Here is a 23,310-nt window from a genome sequence, read left to right on the forward strand (position 1 = left end):
CAACCCCCAACTTGTAGTTTGTAGGTTGAATTCAGGGCCAGATGTCAGGCCAGTGCCTTCGGCCAACCCATTGCTGTGCATGGCCAAAGGCTGTGCACAGTGTGGGGGTGACTGCCTGCAAGGGGGTTATCCACCATGCTGGCCGCAGGCCAGATACTGTGGCCAACCCCCTGATGTGCATGACTGAAGTTTGTGTGCAGCTTGGTGTTGGCTGCCTGCAGGGGTTGGCCAAATCTGGCCAACCCCCTGCATCACACGGCCAAAAGCTGTGTGCAGAGTGGGGTTGGCTGCCTCCAGTGGGTTGAACGCAGGGCTGGGCCTCAGGCCAACCCCCTGCTGTGTATGGCCTCAGTGTGCGCCTGTGGCCAACCCCCTGCTGTGTATGGCCTCAGTGTGCACCTGTGGCTTAACCCCTTATGCCTAGTTCTATGCAGCATGGGGTTGGCTGGCTGTGGTGGGGTTGGCCAGATGGCCTGGCCAAACCCCTGCCTCACACAGCCAAAAGCTGTGTGCGGCGGGGGTTGGCTTTACATTATGTAACAAAATATTACTTTATGTTAAAGAAAACCCTAGAAATTCAGTGAAAAATCTATGGGTTTAATTAACGTGCCTTAAGCTAACTATAACTTGTGCCCTCGCCATGCACATCTAATTACCACACATATTACATCACTCATGACATCATTGATAATATCACAGCAACATTTGCAATGAAATTATTGATAGGAAAACTGTCCATTGTGGAGGCGCGAGAAATTGTTACCTTAGGGCACGAGTTATAGTTAACATGGTTATCTATAACTGGTGAATTTTAGTTGCTTTGTATGTTTAAAATGTTAAGTTGTCAGTGAATTTCTAACTTAACTATAATGCTACTTTAACCAAATTTCCAGAGGAAAAGCATCTTTTTGGTTTCCTTATATCTTTGGCGCCATTTGACGACTTCACAAAACTTTCCAAAAGAACTCTCCTCTACCGATGCTCTTTCCTGTAAAGTTTTGGGGTGATCCGTCAAGCAGTGGAAAAAAGGGGGGGGTCCCAGAATATGTTTTCCCAAGTAATTTTTCCATAGGAAAATGTAACTTCAAATACTGCTCAAAAGAATTACAAGACATTAAGCAGAAAGCTAGAACTTGGTTCAGAAAGTGTGGTTTTTGTAATTTGGTGTACATCCGCTCAGTATTTTTTGAGACATTAAGGTTAAAAAACATATATAGCTATGTAGCGCTGCGGTGGATCCGTAAGGCTGACAGACAAAAACAATGTGATGTATGCCATTTAAAGACTTGGGGACGGAGTTCCCTGTGCTGGAAGTGAGTTAAAAAATATATGTCAGCAAGAGAGGTATACGCTACCACCCAAGCCCTGGTGGAGGGATTGCAGATGGCACCCCCCCCGGCCAAAAAGACTGTGGATCTACGGGGGACCTGCACATCTGTGACTTCAATAAAAAAATGGAGGCCTCCAGTCTCTTTTTAAAATATCCCCCCCCCCCAGGTAGGCTAGGGACCGCGGGCAGGGCAATCTGATTTTTGAGGAAAGGGCGCATAATCCCCCTCCATGAGCCTCAGAGGTGCCCTGGGACCCAGTACCCTCAGGGCTGTATTTAAAATTAAGTGGAGGGGGGCTAGGGACCCCCTCGCCAAACTTCTGAGATGCTCTGGGGACACCATTTCCTAGGGCCGGAGGGAATGTGGCCCTCTTCCTGAGCCTTAAAGAGGCCCTGTGGACCTCATCCCCTCTGGCCAATATTATTAAAATGGAGAAGGGGGCACATGGCCCTCTACCCATGCCTTGAAGAGGCCCTGTGAACCGCATCCCTAGGGGGCAATAAAAAATATTAAGGAGAGGGGAGTGTAGCCTCACTCCACATGCAGATGATAAGACCCTGTGACCTCATTCCGTGGGACACTGTAGTTACCTGCTGGGGAGATTGAGGGCATACCTTGCCTGCACTCACCCAGGCAGGGTGCAAAGTTTTGTTCCTGTCCTGGTGGGATCCGTGAAAAATGCTGCTCCCACCCGGGTGGGAGCAAAGTAAAGGGGCCTGCTCCCACCAGCACCCAGTATGGTGCTGACCGGAGAGCCGACAGGGGCCGCGTAGGCACTGGGGCTCCACACACTGTGCTCAATATGAAAAATGATGTGGTATGCCCTAGGTGAGCACCGAGCCATCCCACTTGTTTCATTTATTTATTTTTAAAAACCTTTCGCTGGCTCCTGCGCATCCCATAGGGCTGCTTGTAAGGAGCAGGTGGGGCGAAGGGGCTCTGGGCTCTTCCCATAACCCCCAACGAACAAATGGGTGTCTCAGGTGGGCACGGGACACCCCCAAAAAATAATTTAAATAAACTAAATTAATAATAAAATATTTATTATTCACTGCTCCAGCATGGAGCGACCCATATGGCCCTGCAAAGGTTTGGTATTTACATTGTTTCATCCTGGTGGTGCCCCTAGAAGGTGCAGTGGCACTCCCAAGCATTTAGTTTAACGTTGTGGGGGCTGCAAGAAGTGCAGCAGCCCCCAGCAACATAAAAAACAGTAAGCTTATTATATTTTTTCACCTCGCATGGTTGTTTTTATGACTGCAGTTTGTGGGCTGAAAAATATGAAAAAAATACTCACTCATGTTAAAGTTAATAAAACTTTATTAAAACATTTTTATGACTGTCACTTCTATTATACATTGCATTTTGTGAAATATATAAATGTACATTATTATAGGTATTGGTGATTTTTTGGACAAAGATGATAGGTCTGCTTAACAATATATATTGATATGCTGACCCCTCGATATATCCAGTAGGCCCACTTTTCATATTTTGATGTTGTGACCCTTCGACAAAGTCAGTAAGTATGTCTTACTTAAAATAACACCCTTTTTATTGTACCATTACACAGTCAGCCTAAGGATTGTTTTGTGCAGGAAGGTGCAGAAAAGCAATCCTGCCCATAACACAGGCATTAGCGTTGGCGTTAGACAGCTTGCGGTGTGCCAGCACAAGGAGGGAGCAGAAATGCTCCATACGTTACTAAATATGGAGCCATTCTGCTCCCTCCCTTTCATGCAACACAGAGCAATAAATTCCCTTGCTACGCTGCATTGCGTGAAACAATAGTAATTCTGCTTCTAAATTCTTTATCACATCGTCGAACTGTATACAGAAAGAAATACATTTTTAGAAATGAGAAATACATTAACAAAACACACTTTTTTAATGTTTTAAACAGGAATTCCCTCCTAGTCACATTCACACCCATGTTTCCATACATACATATATAAGGGTATGTGCTGCTCAAAGTAAAAAAGCATTGGCAAAGCCAAAAGGTTTGCTTTACTGTGGTAATGCAGGATAGTACAGCCCTGCACAAATGTAGGTTGCATGCATTTGAACGTTAAATCACCACCTACTGCCTTTGCCAATGCTTGTTTCCAAATCTTTCTTGGGGGAGATTCTCCTCTCACTTCAAGGGCCTCCATCTGAACCCACTTGAGGAAGTAGTTCCCTCAACTAATCCGCTTCAGTTTCTGGAAAATAACCACTTTCAAAGATTTCTGGACGCTTTTGCTTTTTTAATCCCTTGCAATTCAGTGGCACCACACCTAAGACTATACCAGGGCCAACTTTAGGGGGGGGTGCGCCGGTGCCATTGCACTAGGCGTGGAGCTTGGGGGGCAGAGGGTGCTGTGCTTTGAAATATCTTATATGTTTAAAAGCACCCACTGTGGAGTTCCTTGTCCCTCCAACAATTTTTAGGCAACAATAAACATGCCAAGATAACTCTGGTGACTAATGTACCTGCTGGAGAGTTTGGAGTTTTGTCTGGTGGTTGTTTTGACTGCTAATAAAGTAGCGCAGAGGGTTAATATGCCTGCTGCAAAGAACGTCTACATATGCAGATCACAGGATTGTATTTTTTTAGATAGCTCAGTGAGTTACTGATTTTAATACAGACATCTTTAGTTACTTGCAGTTCATAAGTTACAATCTTAATATGGCACAGGGAGCTATGAACGGTCATCAAAAAGCTGCTTTCAGACTGCAAGGTATAGGTTATAACCTTATGTTCTTTCCACAGTCTTTCATTATCTTAATATTAACAAGCATTTACAATGCAATGGTCTCGGCATTGGTAAAGTTAGAGCTATTGGCATTGCTCATGACATTATTTTTGTTTATGTTTTTGTTTTTAAAACATTTAACGAAACGGCATTGTCATGAGCAATGCCAATAGCTCTAACTTTAACAATGCCGAGACCGTTGCATTGTAAATGCTTGTTTTTCTCTTTTTGTTTCCCTATCCAACTCAGATCAGTAAACAACAAAGAAAAGAATGTGCTAGAGTCCTTTTGTGAACATGCATGCTTGTTGTACCCTTCCAAAAAGACTGCCTCTGTTTCATGTGTTGTTACTCAGGATCTGTTATTTACAGTTTGTGAGCATTATTTTGCTAATTACATTATCCAAGCAAAGCAGCGGGTCACGCCATGCTTCACCTTTAACCATGGCGGCCACTGCATTTTTTTTTTCTTACACGCAGCTCACCAAACTTTTTGAAGCGGACTGGCATGCTACATTTGAGCTTGAATAATGTTGGCCGCGCAACTTTCTTATAGCGAGACTCACCCAAATCCCTTTAAAAAAAATATATATATATATATATATATATATATATTTTATTGCGGTGCAGCACGGCGCGTTTGATCTTCATGGCGGCTACCCACCTTTCTTTTTTACTGTATATCTCTCGACTGCAAACGGGGGTCTCCGCTTTTCTGAAGGAACCTGCCACTTTTCTCCACTGATTTCTGATGCACTGCGTGTACGCCCTCAAGGCGTTGAACTGAGGCACCTCACCAGGACTCAGTCTGAGTGGAGGAGCAGAGTAACAGGCTGAAAATTCAGTGATTTATGTGCGTCCCGGGTAGCGTCAGCGCTTTATAAAAATAATATACACAATTTAAGGGCTACACGTATCCTGTACTGCGTTTTAAAATAAGTCATTCTTCTTGCCGTATACTTAATTCCCTGACTGTCGACATATTTTGTCTATCGCTCTGATTGCGCCTCTTGCTATTTTACTGGGTTTTCTATACCTTAATCCTGTTTTTTCAGAAGATATGCAGTGCTTTAAAGAGGGCGCCAATTCAACCATTCATCTCCCCATCCCTTTATTTAAGTTTAAATTGTTTTATGCTGGGTTGTTGTAAAGCGCTGCTAACCACTCTACAGTGGCCTCAGGGCACATCTATCTCTTAGTCTGGGCCGCTCCGGAGCACCGGTTGTTTGCCAGCCTCTGCTTCTGCAGCTGCTGAAGCCCTGCAGGGAGGGGATGGCTGTGCCACACCCAATCTCATTGGTCAAACCTGTGCTTCTCCCAATTTTAACATTCACCCATCTGCTGTTCGCTACTTTAGAAATAATCCTAAAGTTTTTTGTTTTCTTACTACAATGAACGTCTTTATTAAATAAACGGGCCCCCTAGCATCATAATAAAAAAAATACACATGGGGCGCACAATGTGCGTTTAGCACAGCATTAAATCATTGCTGATTTTTCATATGGAATGTCGCTCTCTTCAATGTTCTCTAGTATTGAAGAAATTAACAGTTCTATCATAAATCTTACTGCATGGGTCATGTTTACGTCGAGCCTAGGCAGCTCGCTTATGGGAAGCTTCTTAAAAACAGTGGTTTATTGTGGTTTCCTAATGTTTTCTTTCCGTAGCTAGCTTTCCGCTCCTCTCACGTACTCTTGTCCGCTGGACTCGAGCAGGCTGCTGTGAGGGGGGAGTGGGCTGCCACTGCCACCATCTATCACCAGCACGTTCATCTCTTGTTTAAACCGTTGCAAATGGCGCCTCAACTCTCACGAGGAGGTTGTGCTGCTTGTAGCGGGCAATGCCAAACGGTATTCATATAACTCATGATAAATAGGAGGTTATCATTTTAAAAACCTAACATTTGTTTGTGGAGGCTTGTCTGTGAATTCAGCAAGCCTTTCAGTGTGAACTCTGCAAGCTTTTGAATTTTAGGCGCACGTATGCGTGTGTTTGTACAATTGGTGGTTTACCAAACGCGCACAAACAAGTTCACGTGAAGCTGAAAAATACAGTGCTGTTACATTTAAAGACATCTGATTTTCCCTTAACGCACTCGTCATTATATACACCATATGCCAAGCACCAGAGAACTGCCTGAGATCACCGGCGAGCGCTGGGATTACGGGAGAGCGCTGAGATCACTGCCAGACCCGAGAGACACTGCAGCTTCGCTGCCAGAGAGCCTTTTCAATAAACCCTCCTCTTCCAGGAAAGGGACAGATTATAAACAAGGAGGAAGCTGCGAGCTGCACGAACCTGATGCTGGACACCACCGCCTTTCTCCGAGGCAGAGCAGAAATGCCTCGGAGAAAGGCAGCCTCCTTTTCGGATTCGGGGGCGTGTTTTGCTGTTGTCTCCTCCTTGAGACTTTTCGCAAAAAACACGCCCCCCGATCCGAAAAGGACGGGGCATGATTGGAGTGACGGGACCTCTTCTCCAATGGCTGGCCAGCATTTACGAGGCCAGCCAATGGAGAACAGGGCAGAAGAGGGGCGGGTTCAAGCCCCTCTTCTCCCAAGTCATTAAATCTCCGGACTTCCGGTCTGCCGACCGGATGGTCCCGAGACCTAAAAAAGGGGTTTCTTGGTTAATAATACATTATTCTCAGTAAAGCCACCCACACCACTGGGCTTCTCCAGCAGTGGTAGCTGCTGGGCAAGAAAAGTGGGAGAGCAGTGAGTGGTGGGGGAGCAAAAATCAAAATAGTGCTTATCTGCGGCCGCTGCCTCGATGGTCTTCTGCTCCTCTCGACTACGGAAGTCCATACACAGACTCTCCAACCAGTCCAGACACTGCTCTCATGCTATTACCAGGCATGAGAGCAGCGCCGGGAATGGCCTGAACGGGCTGGTTTGACGCACGCTCGGGCACAGGGAGTCTGTGCCATTTCTCCGTCTGGCTGTTAGGTTGGAGAAACCTAAGTGCGCATGTCAGTTTGGCTGTCCTAAGACAGCCGGCCAAACCGACATGTGCACAGGACGGTCAAACCGACATGTGCACAGGACGGCCAAACCAACATGTGCACTTGTAGCAGGGCGTTTTTTGAAGCCCCACTAAATAGTCACCCCCACGGTTTCACGCCGGGTACATAATATCGGGATTACCATTTGAACGGGACACGAGTTATTTTGTTACTCCCGATATATTGATGTTATCTGTAGCATGTACGGTTCCTATTTACCGTATCACTGGTTTGTTTTCACCCTCCCCTATATTGGTTTTTCGTGCTATCTTGACTTGTCTTTCAAAATTTTTACGCAATATTCATGCCCATGATTTCACCTGGAGTATAAACCACCAGCAGTATTTGCTCACCGCGATACGATCCCTTCTGATTCACTTTGTGTATTTAGTCTCACATGTTCGTATGCACGCTCAAGATTCCACGTGAGCACGGCTCTTAATCACCGATGCACTGGTTTGCTTTCTCTCCTGTGATACGAATTGCACGCTCTTTTTTTCATATCTTATTCACTAACATCATGATTTCACCATATTTCCCCACACGTTCTTTTCTATTCCGTGGCTGCACATTAAATCTGGTCACACTTTGTTTCACAACATGAAGTCTCACTAACATATTATTTGCAACGCTTGGTCTTGTGTCTTGATAATGATTATAACTCATTCGTTCATTTTTAGGATCATTATCCCCTGATGAAGAGTCGTTCAGACTCGAAATGCATTGGGATTATTATGTGACTTTCAACAACAGACTCATTGTTCCCTACCCAATAAGGATGAAATTTACTTTATTGATACATTGAATAAATACTTCATAAATAAACAAAGCGTTTTTGGGTACCAACCCTATAAGAATTGTGAAATGCATTTAAACAATCCTAAGGCCCTCCGCAGACCTATACGGAGTGCATCTGAGGGACGCCAGGCACTCTATCCTTGTGCTATACATCAGTTTTGACTCAATCCCTTCCGGTCAGAGGGATATACCTCACTTGCACCCAAATCTACATTACAACTTGACAACGTCGTGATTGACTTTCGTCTACCTGTGTGCCTCACTACTTATCTTCATTCACTTGTAGCAGGGCCCACCACACCTCCTCCCACAGTGACAACCAGGATGGCCCGGCCTGCCCCGCCCTTGAATCAGCCTAGCAAGGGAAAATAAAATGATAATAGCCTGTTTTATTATCATGTTATTTTTCTTTTTTTCACTGCTGGAAAGCAGTGGAGCAGCGCTCCATCACCTTAACCGAGGAGCCCCTGCTGTCCCCCAGACCAAGCATCCTTTAGAAAATACTCTCTACCAGTATATGACCTGTGACTACTAAACCTTGTATGTAGTTCTCAATCGAACATTTCCTATATACTGATTCAGGGCCGGCTTTAGTGCTGGTGGTGCCCTGTGCGACAATGTTTGTTGGTGCCCCCCAATGACTACCTCCACCACGGATTCTCTCACTAGCACCCTTTAACAGTGACGAAGTCTCCATAACCACACTCTCTCAGATGCATTGAATTAGTTATATAGCGCCACTCATACCAGTGTAGGGTGTCCGAGCACTTTACATCACAGACACATTACACAGAGACAATCAACAATACGTGTGTAAATCAGTGTATAGGAAATGTTACACAAGCCAAAGGACTAAAAGTGCAGGAGTCACATATCATCCATACTGGTAGGCAGTATAGTTTAAGAGTGCTTGGTGTGGAGAAGCACAAACTCAGAGTTGAAAAAGAAACAGCATAGTTGGGAGTTCTCTTTAATAATAAGAATCAATTTCTAGCCAAATTAATCCTTTTTGCAATATTAATCAATGTTCTACTATATACTTTGCATTGTGTATGCAGTTCTAGGAAGAAAGTTAATAGTTCACTATTCTATATTAGGACTTTAAGTTATAAATTGCAAGTAACAAAAAGATGTCTCTTTTGAAAGCAGTAATCTGCTGATCTGTTTACATCATACGCACTCTGTAATCTACTTGGTCCACGTTCTTTGCAGCAGGCACATTAACCCTCTGCACTAACTTCACATAAGTCAAATCATCAAGTATGCAAAATGCTGATCTCTCTCCAGGAAGATAATTAATCACGAGTTATTGTGACATTTATGTGAGGCCTGGTAATTGTTGGGGGAAAGAAACGCTGCAGCAGGTGCTTCAAAAGCATAATAAACTTTGAAGCACGGCGCCCCCAGGAAGCCAGCACCCGGTGCGGTGGCACTGGTCGCACCGCCCTAAAGCTGGCCCTGTACTGATTTACAATCTAGTAATCATTGTCTCTTTTTAACGTGTGATATGTAAAGTGCTCTGACTCCCTATACTGGTATAAGTAGCGCTAAAAGACAAATTAAATAAATGTGGGTGAGGAGATATGGAGAGAGGAGGGGCACTGTCTGGTGTGCCCGTGGAGGAATCCGTTCCGGAGGTAATCGAGGGTGCAAACAAAGATTGTCGCACAGGGCGCCACCCGCGCTAAAGGTGGCCCAGGACTACAACCTAAAAATGTAAATACAAAGTACCGCTTCGATCTCCCCTGCCGGGCCGGCTCACCCTTCTGGACACTTGCATGCACGGGTGACTCAGCGCCAGCCACAAAGCCAGTGGTGCTGGTGCCACGCATGCTGCCCGGCTGCTGGAGTGGAAAGGTAGAACTTAGAAGGCGGTGTCAGCAGCTCCAGTGGTTCTTGTCCCCCATAAAAATCTTTGGACCCCCAACACATATTTCTGTTGAAACATTATGCAATGAATTTCTACGACCGGTGCACGTACCTTCTGAGCTACCATTGCAGCGTTGACTTATGCATTTTTTTTGCAAATTCCACTGCATAGTGACGCACAGCATCTCATTCACTTGCTATTGCTAACGGAAATGAGTTACATCATGGACTCTGGGAGGGATGCGCGCACAGTCGCACGCGCTGGCGGGGCATCACAGCAGCGTTCCTCGGGAGAGGAGAGCGCTCCGGGCGGGAAGTGTTCCCTACATACGGCTGGAGCGTCGTGCGTCGTGCGTGCGCCTCGCAGCAAACAATCTCCGAGCAAACATGGGTCAACGAGGGCACCTAGTGGCTAAAGAAGTTCACGGCAGAGACAAAAAGTTCACGCATTGGAGAAAAAAATACAACCATACCTTCAAAAAATGAAAAAGTTGACCAGAGATCCTTTGTTTTAGAGATAAGTTTTAAAAGAGTTGCGATTGTGTAGATAGAAAATGTTGCGAGGAGAAAGTAAATTTGGCTGCGTTTTTTATTACAATGGTGTATGTATAAATTGATTTTGCGCTTATATTTAAAATGTGTTTTATTATACACAACTGGATGAATTACTTAGCGTTAGCTATATTTTGTATATGTTCGACTAAGGCGGATGCGCTCTGAAGCACGATTGGAATAAAGTGGCATTTGTTTCATATATACTGTGTTTTCGTGTTGTGATATTAAGTATATTGTGCCGTTCGTGCTAGTATATTGAATTTACCAACGCCTTCCTGGGGTTCTATCATGATGGGCTGCTCGGGCGCAGAGCCGAGCGCCTGTTTCAATGCGCCTGCAGTGCGTGTAGTGAATTTCCAGACAGCACAGCTCACAAACAGTGCACAAGGTTTGCCTCTTTCTGTTTCTGAGGTATACTGTCTCAAAATAAAGCTCCCAGAGAATCATGGGGTTACATGAACTCATTTATGCACTGCGGACCATATCTATGACCCCAGTTGCGTCACACTGGCACCAGACAACATGATACATGCATGACAAAACTGAAAAATGCGATTTATGAAGCCACCCAAGGCCACTTTGCATGACCCCGAGTGGCTTCATAAATCTCAAGAAAAGCAACGCAGCGCAAATCGCTATCTTGTCTTACTCTGCATTGCGAGGCATTCCATGACCGTTGCATGGGTGTTCTCCTGCAACTCCCATCATTTTTTACGCAGTACCCGATTTACCAGGACTGGTAAACCTGAGAATGCGCCAATAAGATATGCCTCCTCAGGAGAAGCATAACGAGGAACAATATTCTTATTTCTCCTGGTTACTTCCTCTTTCTATGTGTGCTGTATTGTGCAGCACACATAGAGGAATATGCCTCTCAGGATTGTTTTTTTGCAGAAAGGGGCCTCTTCTGCCCCCCAAAAAATCCTGTATGCAACGCAGGTACCCTTGCACCATGGTGCAAGGGGGCCCGCATGAGCGCTAGGCAGCCAAAATGGCGCCAACACGGAGGAAAACGCAGGAATGCATCCTATTCTTTTAAATGCGGTGTATTCCTGTCCTTCACCTGTCACGCAGTACAGCGCAGCAACGTAACCTGCTGCACTGCTCTGCGTGACAATTCTAATACATATACCTCTCCATGCACATAAAAAGGAACTCAGCTCTGTGCTAGCACAGCTCTTCACGGTAGGGCCCCTGCTGGATATCAGACAGAGCTGGGCTGTGCATCCTATTCTTTTAAATGCGGTGTATTCCTGTCCTTCACCTGTGACGCAGTACAGCGCAGCAACGTGACCTGCTGCACTGCTCTGCATGACAATTCTAATACATATACCCAGTGCTTAATTTGTAAAATTTGAAGTGCAGGTGCTCAAATCTTTGTCGGAGGCCACACCTACTTTCCTTTGGCCCACCCACTTCCTCCGCTGGCTCCACCTACTTCCTCTATTAGCTCCACCCACATACTCAACTGGCACTGTGAAACGTCAGATGAATTTCAGCAAGGGAGCCTGCCTTCCTCATAATAAGGTTTTGATAGGAGGTTCCCCTGCCCTGTGAACATTTTGAAAAAGATTAAATCAAAAGTGCATTTAAAGCACAATTTTGGAATAAATTAGATAAAATCACTAATGCATTGAAAAGGGACTATAATTCCAGTGCTCTATGTGCTGATTTGGGGAAAGGACAATACTTGGGTAGGGTTTGCCCTTTTTAATAGTCCATGCCTACCACCCGGCGAGTTCGTAGTGGGAAGCTGAACACTATGGTATGGTAACAGAATATGTTGTCCGAATATAATACAGGTAAGGAAATGGACCCCTTGCTGATGCCGGCTTGATATAAAAAAAAAAACAGACATAGTTGATGTGCATTGGGCCCCTCACACCTAGACCAGGTGTCTGTGCACTAGTAATGCCGGGTCTGGTAGCTTAGTGGACTAATGCGTCCACTATAGGGGCCTGTGTTCAACCACATGGCCACAGCTTCAAACCCCACTCCTTTCATCCTTCCAAGGTCGATAAAATGAGTACCATTGAGTTGGTAACAATAAACATCTGTTATTCAGCTCCAAGATGCCCTTGGGTGAGCGTGCGCTTTACAAATACACATGTTAAATTATGTAACAGATGTGTCCCTGCTTATCGATTGTCAAGGTCCTCATTTTGCCCGTCATTTCCTCTCTCCTGCCTATCTTTATACCTCCACCCTCTCAACTTCTTCCTCCTTTTCACTCTCTCCATCCTATCCTCTTTTTCCGTCTCTCACTTCCCTCCTCTCTCTCTTACTAGGTTCTCATTCATCTCCGTTCAATATGACATCCTTATTTCTGGACTCATTCTCTTGGTCGTTCTTTGCCCCTTTTCCTCGTCCTTATCATACTTCTGATCCCTCCCACCCAGTATCTCCTTTTTCCATTCAGTCACTTATTCCGCTCCTCCTCTCGTTTCTATATTTCACCCCCTCATTTTCCTTCATCTTTTCTCTTCTCTATTTTTCGTTTTTCCTCTGGTTCCATTTCCCCTGGAAATGAAATGTAAACACGGAACTAACAAGGCCACAGTCGGGCTGCGTTAAAAAAAAAAAAAAGAAAATCTGAGCGGGAGGCCTTTAAAATAACTTCAGCTGGTGCAGGGCAGAATGGGCACACCTCACCCACCTCCATGTCTCGGTGCCTCTGCACCAGCCGCACCACAGATAGCTAGGTGGGTCCCTGATTCTTTAAGGAAAAGACAGGGAATGTTTCAGTTTTTGAGGAACTTAACCTTCATTTTCGAAGGCTAAAAATCCCGGACTTTGATGGACTCTTGCGTTTTTTTACAATGTCGCCAAAGATGGTTTTGGCTCCACTGTTTCCACTGAGAATCATTCATTGCCTCAAAGCTCACTAAAATGTAAGGGGGAGCCACGAATTTAACCTTAATTGATGGAGTTATCAACTAAATGGAAATAACAACTATGTACTTTTTTCTTCCAGAGAGGCCTTGTGTGCTTTCATTCTATGTATGTGTCGATATTTTGACTGAAAAAAAACACACGGAACCATTTTTTCCAATTTTGTCAGTGGCCCTGCCTGCAAGCACATCTTGCACCCATGCCACTGCGTAGGACCGAAAGCTTCCACATGGCAGGGACAAGTCAGGCTGAGCCTAGGAGCTGTAAATCCATGGTTGACCGCTTTAGTTTGCTAAGCTTTCTGGTGCTACCAGTATTCTCGCCCGTTTGTAGAGGACATTGTTAAATTAGTGACAAGGAAACACAAGTGCACAGCGTATGAAGGCGAGCTTTATATTAATGCACTGTGCAAATAAAATCATTTTTGAGTGCGCCAGAAAACTTTTAAAGCACAACACTGCTCATCGAGCATATGCTTACTTGTCACTCACTTAACACTGTTCTGAACAAACGTGCTTGGAGACGAGCAGCACCCAGAAGAAACGCATCCTACGCAGATTGCCAAGGATTTACTGTACAGGGCCTAGAGACAGACTCGCTCAGAGCCGCGCCCGCAACACACTTCGCGAACTGGGCTGGTTGGGGAGTGGATGGATCGGATGGGGATAGCTGGGACCGTGGAAAGGGCCGGCCGGGCGCCGGGTACAGTGACGCCGGCGACCAGTTGAGTGGACGTGGGTGGCCATGGGACTCGGGACAGGCTGGGACTCTCTCTGTGCACTGCTGGCGGCTGCGCAGCTAATTGTCTGTGTCTGTCTGATTGATTAGGGCTTGCCTTAGGCCTGCCAGGAGGCCCTGTCTCACCTGGTGCAGCTGTTGCCACCCTGGCTAACTCAAGGCTCACGTCGTCCGGCCGGGTTAATTGAGCGGAGCCAGTGAGTGAAGTGAATGCACGGCCTTGGCGTTGAACGAACCTCAACCACCACCACGATGACTAGGTGGGGTATGCTGGGGCGTGGCTCATTGGAGAATGCGCTTGCGCAATCAATCCTCCACAATAATCTTTTAAAATCTGCGCAGCGCTCAGCCCCAACCCCGAGAACCAAAATCCAACCTGCCCTGCCCAACAGTGTCCCACCCACTGGGCCGGCGCCCGGCGGCGACACTGCAACATTTAGAGCCGCGCGCGAGCACCCAGTCAGTGAGATGAAGAAGTGAAGTGATTATAGTGTCTCCGGAGTCGGACGAGAAGTAACACTTGAAAGTTGTTCAACAGCAGTAACACCATCACTCACTGTCTGTGCCACTGCCAAGTCCCGTAGCGATAGCGAAGCAAGTAATAATTACTTGTATTTAAATCAATTACGTGCACCAGCATCAGCGTGTGTACTGTAGACCCGGCCCTGATAATTAGGTGCCGGTGCTAAGCACCGGAAAGCACCGGCACAAATTAAGCACTGCATATACCTCTCCATGCGCATAAAAAGGCACTCAGCTCTGTGCTAGCACAGCTCTTCACGGTAGGGCCCCTGCTGGATATCAGACAGAGCTGGGCTGTGCCGAGCTATAGCTTGAAAAAGTTCTTGGCATAATATGAATATTTTTCGCCATTAAAAGCTGAAAGATCTCAAGCATATGCCTCCCCTGAAGAGGCGTGAGTTTGTGGCACAGCTTCAGAGTTACGATTTCTCGAAAATCTGGGCGGTGTCAAAACACCATCTAGGTTGCTGGAAACGCCCCCAGCAACACCCATTGCACACCCCTTTGACGCAGAAAACTGTGTTAAAGGGAAAAAAGTGTCTCAGTGCTACCTGGTAAATATGGAGAAGGCTCCGGTGCCACTAGAGCGTCACAAAAAGTGATACACCGGCGGCGCAAGGGGCTTATAAATAAGCCCCCAGGGATTTTGTACTTGGGCAATGAAGGGGTGCTGGTGTCTCACTCTGGCATTGGCCCATACTCCTACCCCAAAAAGGCATCTCGGTGGGGCAGAGAGAGGGGTTGCCACCAATTTGTCTCTGGTGGGGGCAGAAAGCCCACTGAATGTCGGAATATTTGTTTAGGATAAAATAATTTGGTGGGTTTGGCCCATCCTGACCTCAGGCCCCACCCTCACCTCTAAATCCTTAACAGTGTTTCTGGTCTCCTGTGGACTAAAACATCCCATCCTTATGGCAAGGGAGAGCACATTTGACTCTTTTGGGTGTTGTTTTTACAGGAGAGTGGGGCTAAATACCAATATCGTCCTACTTGCTATGGTGAGTGGCTGCACTTTTCAGGCTTAGGTATGTTGCCACATGGGAAACCCACCAGACCCTGACATTTCTGAAAACTAGACTTAGAGGGGAGTTCAGGGTAGTGTATGTCTTGCATGGATCCCCTAACATTGTCTTACAATGCGCTGCAAACCTCAAACATTGCCAGTTTTTAAAGTGAATGATATACAACTCTTGCTGTAGTACAGGGAGTGTGAGAGTAGAATATAATTTTTGAAACACACAACGAAATTCAAATCTTTTTTTAATTAAATATATATATATATGTGTGTGTGTGTGTGTGCGCTATATAGTTACATCAGTAAAACTTTCAAATTTAGTGGCCATGTTGTAGAAAAATTTGCTGGCTGTAAATGACAATGTGCTACCACACAATGGGGCATATTTACAAGATAATGGCACGGCAATGCAAGCCATTTTGCTGTGCCGAGCTGCTTCATAGAAAAGTGCCGGGATGAGTCGTATTTACAACAATATGACACATACTTCTGCTTTTTTCTGCACTGACGCACAATAGGCTACCTAGCGCCAAAGCAGCCTCGCTTGCACCATGGTGCAAGGGTGCCTGGTTTGCAGGGACGATTGTTTTTGTGCAGGAAGGGACACCTTCCTGCACACAAACAATCATTGATTGTGTTTTCCTCCTTCTATATGTGTACTGCAGCATGGAGCACACTTAGAGAGTGGGAAAAACAAGGAGAAATAAAGTTATTTCTCCTTGGTGCACCACTTTTAAGCCTCTCCTGGGGAGGTGTTAGAATCTGATGCATTCCCAGATTTACAAAACCTTGTAAGTCTGGGAATGCGTCAGAATCCATAGGTGTTACGTGGGAACACCCACAGCAACACTCATGGAACGCCCCTTCCACGTAGAGTAATGCATGAAAGGAGGCCATATTTACAAGGCCAAAAACAGTCACGCTGGGTGGCTTTGCGTGGCCTTGTAAATATGGGCCAGCACACTGTGCCACCGGAGCGTCAAAAAAGTTATGCTCCAGTGGCATGAACACAAGCTTTAGTTACATAAAAAAATCAGCCGCTTCATGTCAATTAGAGGTGAGTTGCGAAAGTGTGTCGTATTAAAAAATTGGGTTGTGGTTTTAAAAAATTAGGAAGCACTGCTGTAGCAAGTTCTCAAAGAAAAACGTCTTACAGAAATAAACAGTTTATGTCTTGCTGCATGTAGTGCTAAACAACAAATATAAACACAGAATGAAGACCATTTTAAGCACAATGGCTTTGAGGCCTAGTTGAGGCCTAGTTAGTTTAAAGCATAAAGACAGACATAAGCACATCATAATGATTTTGTTCCAATTGCACTGGCTCCAAGTCAATATTCTCGGGTTAATTCAAGTGTAGAGTAACTAATATTACTGCACGTTTTAATTCAATGCACAAAACCCCAAACTATATACAATATCGCATGCATCACTTTCTGTCTCTTTCATCTCAATTCTTTCAACATCTTAAGTGCTCGCTCTTTGACAGCTTCCATCTCCAACTCACTGTGGTTTCTTTTGAACATCACCATCTTGTTCTCTTTGCACCCACAGGTTAACATCATCTTAGAAGTAACTAGTTTAGAGAATCTGAACAAAAGGAAGGGAACTATTGCACAAATTAACCCTGTGAATACAGAGGTTAGTAGAACATCCATCATGCACCGCCAAACCCTCAAACCATAACCAACATTTCTAAAAACCCTTTCTAATATCACCAAACCAGAAACCCAGTGATTCCTACCAACCATATTCATCAAAAGCTTTGACTTCATGAGTAATATTGGTCATATTATTAACAAAGGCAATAATAAGCTTACTGTTATCTGGGATGAAGGCACTGCATGCTCTTACCTTCAAAACTCAACAGACTCCACCCTCCTTCGCGATAAGGATGTCTAGCCCAAGACAATTTTGCATAATCATAGACCGCATAGATATTAACTCGTATTTATCTGGGTTAATGCTCCAACATTATTAGAAGCATGATGATCTTCAAGCGTAGATGATCTTCTAAACTTCACTAGGCACTTAAGACGGGGTAGGCCGTTGGTGTACTCTCACCAGGACTATCACGCTAAAATGTAGCTTGGCCTCAGTGCTTACTTGAGGAGGCAGTGATACTACTCAAATTGGGTCAGCCTTTAGGCATCTATTTCAAGGTACACCGATGCAGGGTACGGAGTGTTTGGATTCCGTATATTTCACCACTGGTTCCAAACGCTGTGTAGATGAGATTCAACTGGTCCTAAAGAATTTCCCCATGATCATTGTTGACTCCATGATGGCAAGAAACTTGTTGACCTTTTAACTCTTTTCTTTTTGACCACCAGGGATAATTGTCTCTACTGGCGGCAACCACCTTTATAACTGGAAAAGCATACTCACTGATTAACATTTTCAGAGATTTGCTTTGTGATTTTAATTCACTACCCACTATACACTTAAACCTATTTTCACCAATCTACACCCAGGGCCATATACTTGCACAAATCACTGACAGAATATCGAAGGTCAGAATATCGACCTAAAGAAATATAGACGCAAGAATATCGAAGTCAATAATATCAACATCCTAGCTACATTATGGTAAGTACAAAAATATCGAGAGAAAAAATATCGATGTCAAAAATATCGTTATTAAAAATATTGTTTTTTATTTAAGTTAAAAAAATAATGTAAAATAAAGTAAATAATACATATAATTAAAATAAACAGTTCAAAATATTTTTAAATGTTTAAAAATTGTAAATAATATGTATATATATATAGGGAAAATAAATTAAACATATACATTAATATATAATATATATACTTACTAATAATTTTTAATAATTATTTTAATAACTTATCATAAAAAAATCACATACATTATAAATGCATCTATACAATAAAATAATATAAATTAAAATTAAATCAAATATATAACAAATTTAAAAAAAATATATTTTTAATATTAATTATATACTACATTAACTAAAATAATACAAAAAATATTAGACAGCAGAGGTAATAAAATTACTATTCCAACTCCAAACAGTGCAACAGTGGGGAAAATGTTGGATAGCATAGGGGTAAAAAGTACTATTCCCACTCCAGTGAGTGCAACAGTAGGGAAAGTGTTGGATAGCGTAGGGGTAAAAATTACTATTCCCACTCCAGCGAGTGCAACAGTAGGGAAAGTGTTGGATAGCGTAGGGGTTAAAATTACTATTCCCACTCCAGGGAGTGCAACAGTAGGGAAAGTGTTGGCTAGCGTAGGGGTAAAAATTACTATTCCCACTTCAGTGAGTGCAACAGTAGGGAAAGTGTTGGATAGCATAGGGGTTAAAATTACTATTCCCACTCCAGTGAGTGTAACAGTAGGGAAAGTGTTGGATAGCGTAGAAGTTAAAATTACTATTCCCACTCCAGGGAGTGCAACAGTAGGGAAAGTGTTGGATATCGTAGGGGTAAAAGTTACTATTCCCACTCCAGTGAGTGCAACAGTAGAGAAAGTGTTGGATAGCGTAGGGGTTAAAATTCTATTCCCACTCCAGGAAGTGCAACAGTAGGGAAAGTGTTGGATAGCGTAGGGGTAAAAATTACTATTCCCACTCCAGTGAGTGCAACAGTAGGGAAAGTGTTAGATAGCGTAGGGGTTAAAATTATTTTTCTAACTCCAGTGAATGTAACAGTGTGGAAAATGTAGGATAGCATGCGGGTTAAATTAACATACTTATTAATTAAATAATTTTGGTAAAATAAATAACATATTAAAAATTAATTAACGAAAAAATTAATATTAAATACCAATAAACTTAAATTAATATTTACTTAAACATTAAATTACTTTCCACCCTATTCCCCCATAAACACACAAACCGTTACACATAAAAAAGATCACAATTAATGTAATTGTCAATTAATCAATTAATACAAATTACCAATAAATAATAAATTAACAATAAATTAATTAACAATAATTAAAAATAATAATACATTTATGATAATTAATATAATAAAAGTTAATCAATTAATAAAAATAATGACCAATTAATAATTAATTAGCAATAAATTAATCATCAATACCAATAAATAAAAAGATCTTAATTAATTAATTATAATTAAATTACTTCCCACCTTATTCCCTTATAAACCCACAACCCGCTCTTATACTGAAACGCAAAATTTACTTAAAAACAATTACTAATTTCTAAACATTTAATACATATATTTAAAAATAATAAAAATACATTACAAAAAAAAACCACATATAAAATACATACTAAAATACATAACACTAATATAAATATCAATATTATTAACAACGATATTTTTGCTAACGATAGTACTTACTTCGATATTACTTACTTCGATATAAAAAAAAACAATACTTCTTACCTTAAGGTCGATATTCTGGTCACCCATATTCTTGACATCAATTTTCTGTCCCTACGATATTAAAAACTCAATATTAGTGTAGGTCAATATAAAAAAATCAATATTTTGACTGCTCGCCTACTTGCACTTCACATATGGCACTGGGACAAAAAAGCTCTGACTACATGAGTGTGTGAGGGCTCTAGTCCCAAAAGGAACCATCCCCCTACCTTTGGTTTCTATGTGTCTGACCTCATACCCTCCCTCCATGGAACTGCATAACCTTAATTTAACATATTTACCCCAGAGCACGTATGCTGGACGTTCATGCACTCTTGGTCCCCTCTTGTTGTGATTGATTGCTTCTAATTTTTACATCATTCATAGCCACACCAATAGATGGAATCATAGTGCTCACCATATCTAACACAATTTGTCCAAATCCACTCTTCACTCTCCTCAAACCAACAGCATTAGTTCTCTCATTTACATGATAAACCCTTGGGATTACTAAATCAAGGTAGCAACTACCCACCCAATTATATGGCAGGTTAAAAACATCTGTCTAACCACACACATAATAAATTTCTCTAAATAATGGCTGTTCCCCAACCAAAAACATAACTCCTTTTACACATAGGGGCCGATTCCGGACGTAAAACGTACTGACCGACACGGACTGGGGACGGAGACCGGCCAACACGGACCGGCGCCGTACGACCTGTGCAGTACGATGCAACGCGTGTGAATTACAACCCACTCGCACGGAACACGAGCCGAACGACCGACCCGTACAAAAATCAGTGAGTCGCCCGTAAAGTGACCGGGAATCGTACCGACCGACACATACCAGGAATTGCCACGCCCGAAACGTACCCGCGTTGCACGAGCCGCGCAGTACGATGCCAAACGTCTGAATTGAGACCGGCTCGCATGGAGCACGATCATGAAAACCGAGACGCACAGCAAATAGTGCCTAGCAAATAACAGACCCCTCTGCGTCTGACGCGTACGACAACATCAAAAACAGCAGAATGGCAGTGTGACAGACTCGAGTTAGCCTGCGCAAGCCACATCCAGCGGCCGACACGCTCAAACAAACGTCTCCATCATGCACAACAAAAGCAAAGGAAAAGTCAGAAAAAAAGCCCAAAAAACAAATGACAAAGCCAATAAATAAAAAATAAAAAAAATAACAAAGACACACCCACAACTCCACCTATATAATGGCAAGAAAGCCCTACCATGATCCTTTGCAAACTACAGGCATAGGACAGCAGACACCACCACCACATTGCAGAGACACACCACAACTCACACAACACACAACAACTACACCATTTGCACCACTTAAAAACTAAATCACATATTCACTGACAAACTCACACCCACCACACTCACATGCACCCCTCCCATCAATCCCCACAAGCACCCAGCACCATGCCCCCCAAGAAGAATCCAAAGTTCACAGATAGTGAGTTGGAAGTCATGATTGATGAAATACTCAGGGTAGAGCCACAGAGTCACAGGAAGGAAGTTCAGGTGTTGTGGGAAGGTGGGTGGAGCCAAAAGCATGACGGGAGTTGCAGTCACAGCCAACAGTCTCCCATCCACATGTCCCAGCAAGCTCACACTGAACCAAGCTCACCTCACAGGGAGTGCAAAAGTACTGCCAAGATGGCTGACACTAGGCCCTGCTGTGGGGAGCACAAGGCCCTGCTGGGTATTGGGCTCAAACAAACAACAAGACACCAATGCCTGACAGCCTTAAAGATAACTTCTACTCCCTGTAATGGAAGCATGCAGCATGGTGGGAGGTCTGGAATGGGGGAGGAGGACTGCCAGCTCTGACTACAACTAACAGCAGGCACTTGCACACACACACACACACACACACACACACACACCTCAACACAAACTACACGCAACCCACCTTGTCCAATGCATCCCCTCAGAATCCATTTGAATATCCCACAATGAATGACCACACTGGGTACTGCTGTGTGAAGGACATGGGCCTTTCAGGACTTGAGTGCAAACAAACACCAGGACACCACTGCCTGCCAAACTGTCAGCACAGGCACACCACCACATAGGGAAAAAGATCCACAGGAAGGAAGCTCAGGTATTGTGGGAAGGTGGGTGGAGCCAAAAGCATGATGGGAGATGCAGTCACAGCCACCACTCCCTGCAAGCTCACACTGAACCATGCTCACCTCACAGGGAGTGCAAAAGTACTGCCAAGATGCCTGACACTAGGCCCTGCTGTGGGGAGCACAGGGCCATGCTGGGCCCTGGCCTCTACCTGACTACAGGACACCAATGCCAGACATCCTGAACGTAAATTATGACTCCCTGCAATGGAAGTATGACACATGGGGGATTCGCTGGCCTCTGTGGGTGAAGGAGGTCCTGCAATGACTCCAAATACCATCAATGCCGCTTCAAAGCACACTTTCTCAGCCAGACCAAAGTGCACCCTTGGGACCAGTCACTCCAAAAGTAAATGCCTTGGTAAGATGTATGACACATGGTCATGATGTATGAATTGTCTACAAGTCACACCTATGCACTGGCCAACTCAAACACATCTACACTCACAGCCATTGGAACTGTAGGTATCCTCCCACTTCCTGAAGATGCAGTGTCCCAGTGGTGTCCCCTAACCTGGCTGTGAAGGTGTGTCTTGTAGATGAAAATTGGGGAGATGTAGACATAGTACATAGCAACAAGCACACACAATGTCACCCATACATCATTGACAGTGGACACCTGACGGTGACTAGAATGTACATACACATAGCTGACACTGTAGCATGGTGTCAACCTAAAAATGTACAGTTGTGAGCTGCAGTTCAATCCCACATCGGTCTGCGTTGTACGCATCATTCATACAACACATCATTCACTGTCATGGAGACCCCAAACACAATGACTAACCTGGACTGCATCTGAGGAGGCATGCAACTCACAGAAGCTGAACTGTAACACACACACCTCTGCCCATCACTGTAATGAGCATTGAAAAGCAAGACAGCTTCTGTGCCCAATCCCTCTCAGTGTGGAGGAATTTGACAAGATAGAAGGCGTTAGCACATACAAAACTCAGCACCAACTTCATAAGCTATGCTAACCCCATGACTAGTATGAAGAGATGTGAACTAGAAACACAGACAACAAATTAGTATCTCACAATGGATCTCAGTCATACCGTACTGCAACCATGTTGCACAGACACACAAATGTGACGCACAGAGGAAAGAAAAGAATCACACAACACATGCCCTAACTTCGCAACATACCCCAAGTGTAATTGTACGTATGTCATTGTTGAAGCACAAATGTGGACAGGGATAATACAACAGTGTCAGGCATGTGATGGAACCTGAGTGGCAATGGGCAGCTACAGACAATTGATCAATACAGGAGCTGGTCATGCACACAGCTTGACGTGCACATCGAAATGCTCCAGGTTGCCATTACAAAGTGC

At 44.0% G+C, this 23,310-nt stretch overlaps 1 long non-coding RNA gene across 1 annotated transcript in view; it reads right to left on the bottom strand.

Moving 5' to 3' along the window:
* The window catches only part of LOC146829571 (uncharacterized), a 168,500-nt gene extending 158,481 nt beyond the window's left edge, over window positions 1-10,019 (bottom strand). The window contains exon 1 of the long non-coding RNA XR_014962010.1: window positions 9,849-10,019. This is a non-coding gene — a long non-coding RNA (uncharacterized LOC146829571). The remainder of the gene's footprint in view (window positions 1-9,848) is intronic.
* Window positions 10,020-23,310: the final 13,291 nt, after the last annotated feature.

The sequence above is a fragment of the Triturus cristatus genome, chromosome 5_2 (assembly GCF_964204655.1).
Source record: "Triturus cristatus chromosome 5_2, aTriCri1.1, whole genome shotgun sequence".
NCBI lineage: Eukaryota > Metazoa > Chordata > Amphibia > Caudata > Salamandridae > Triturus > Triturus cristatus.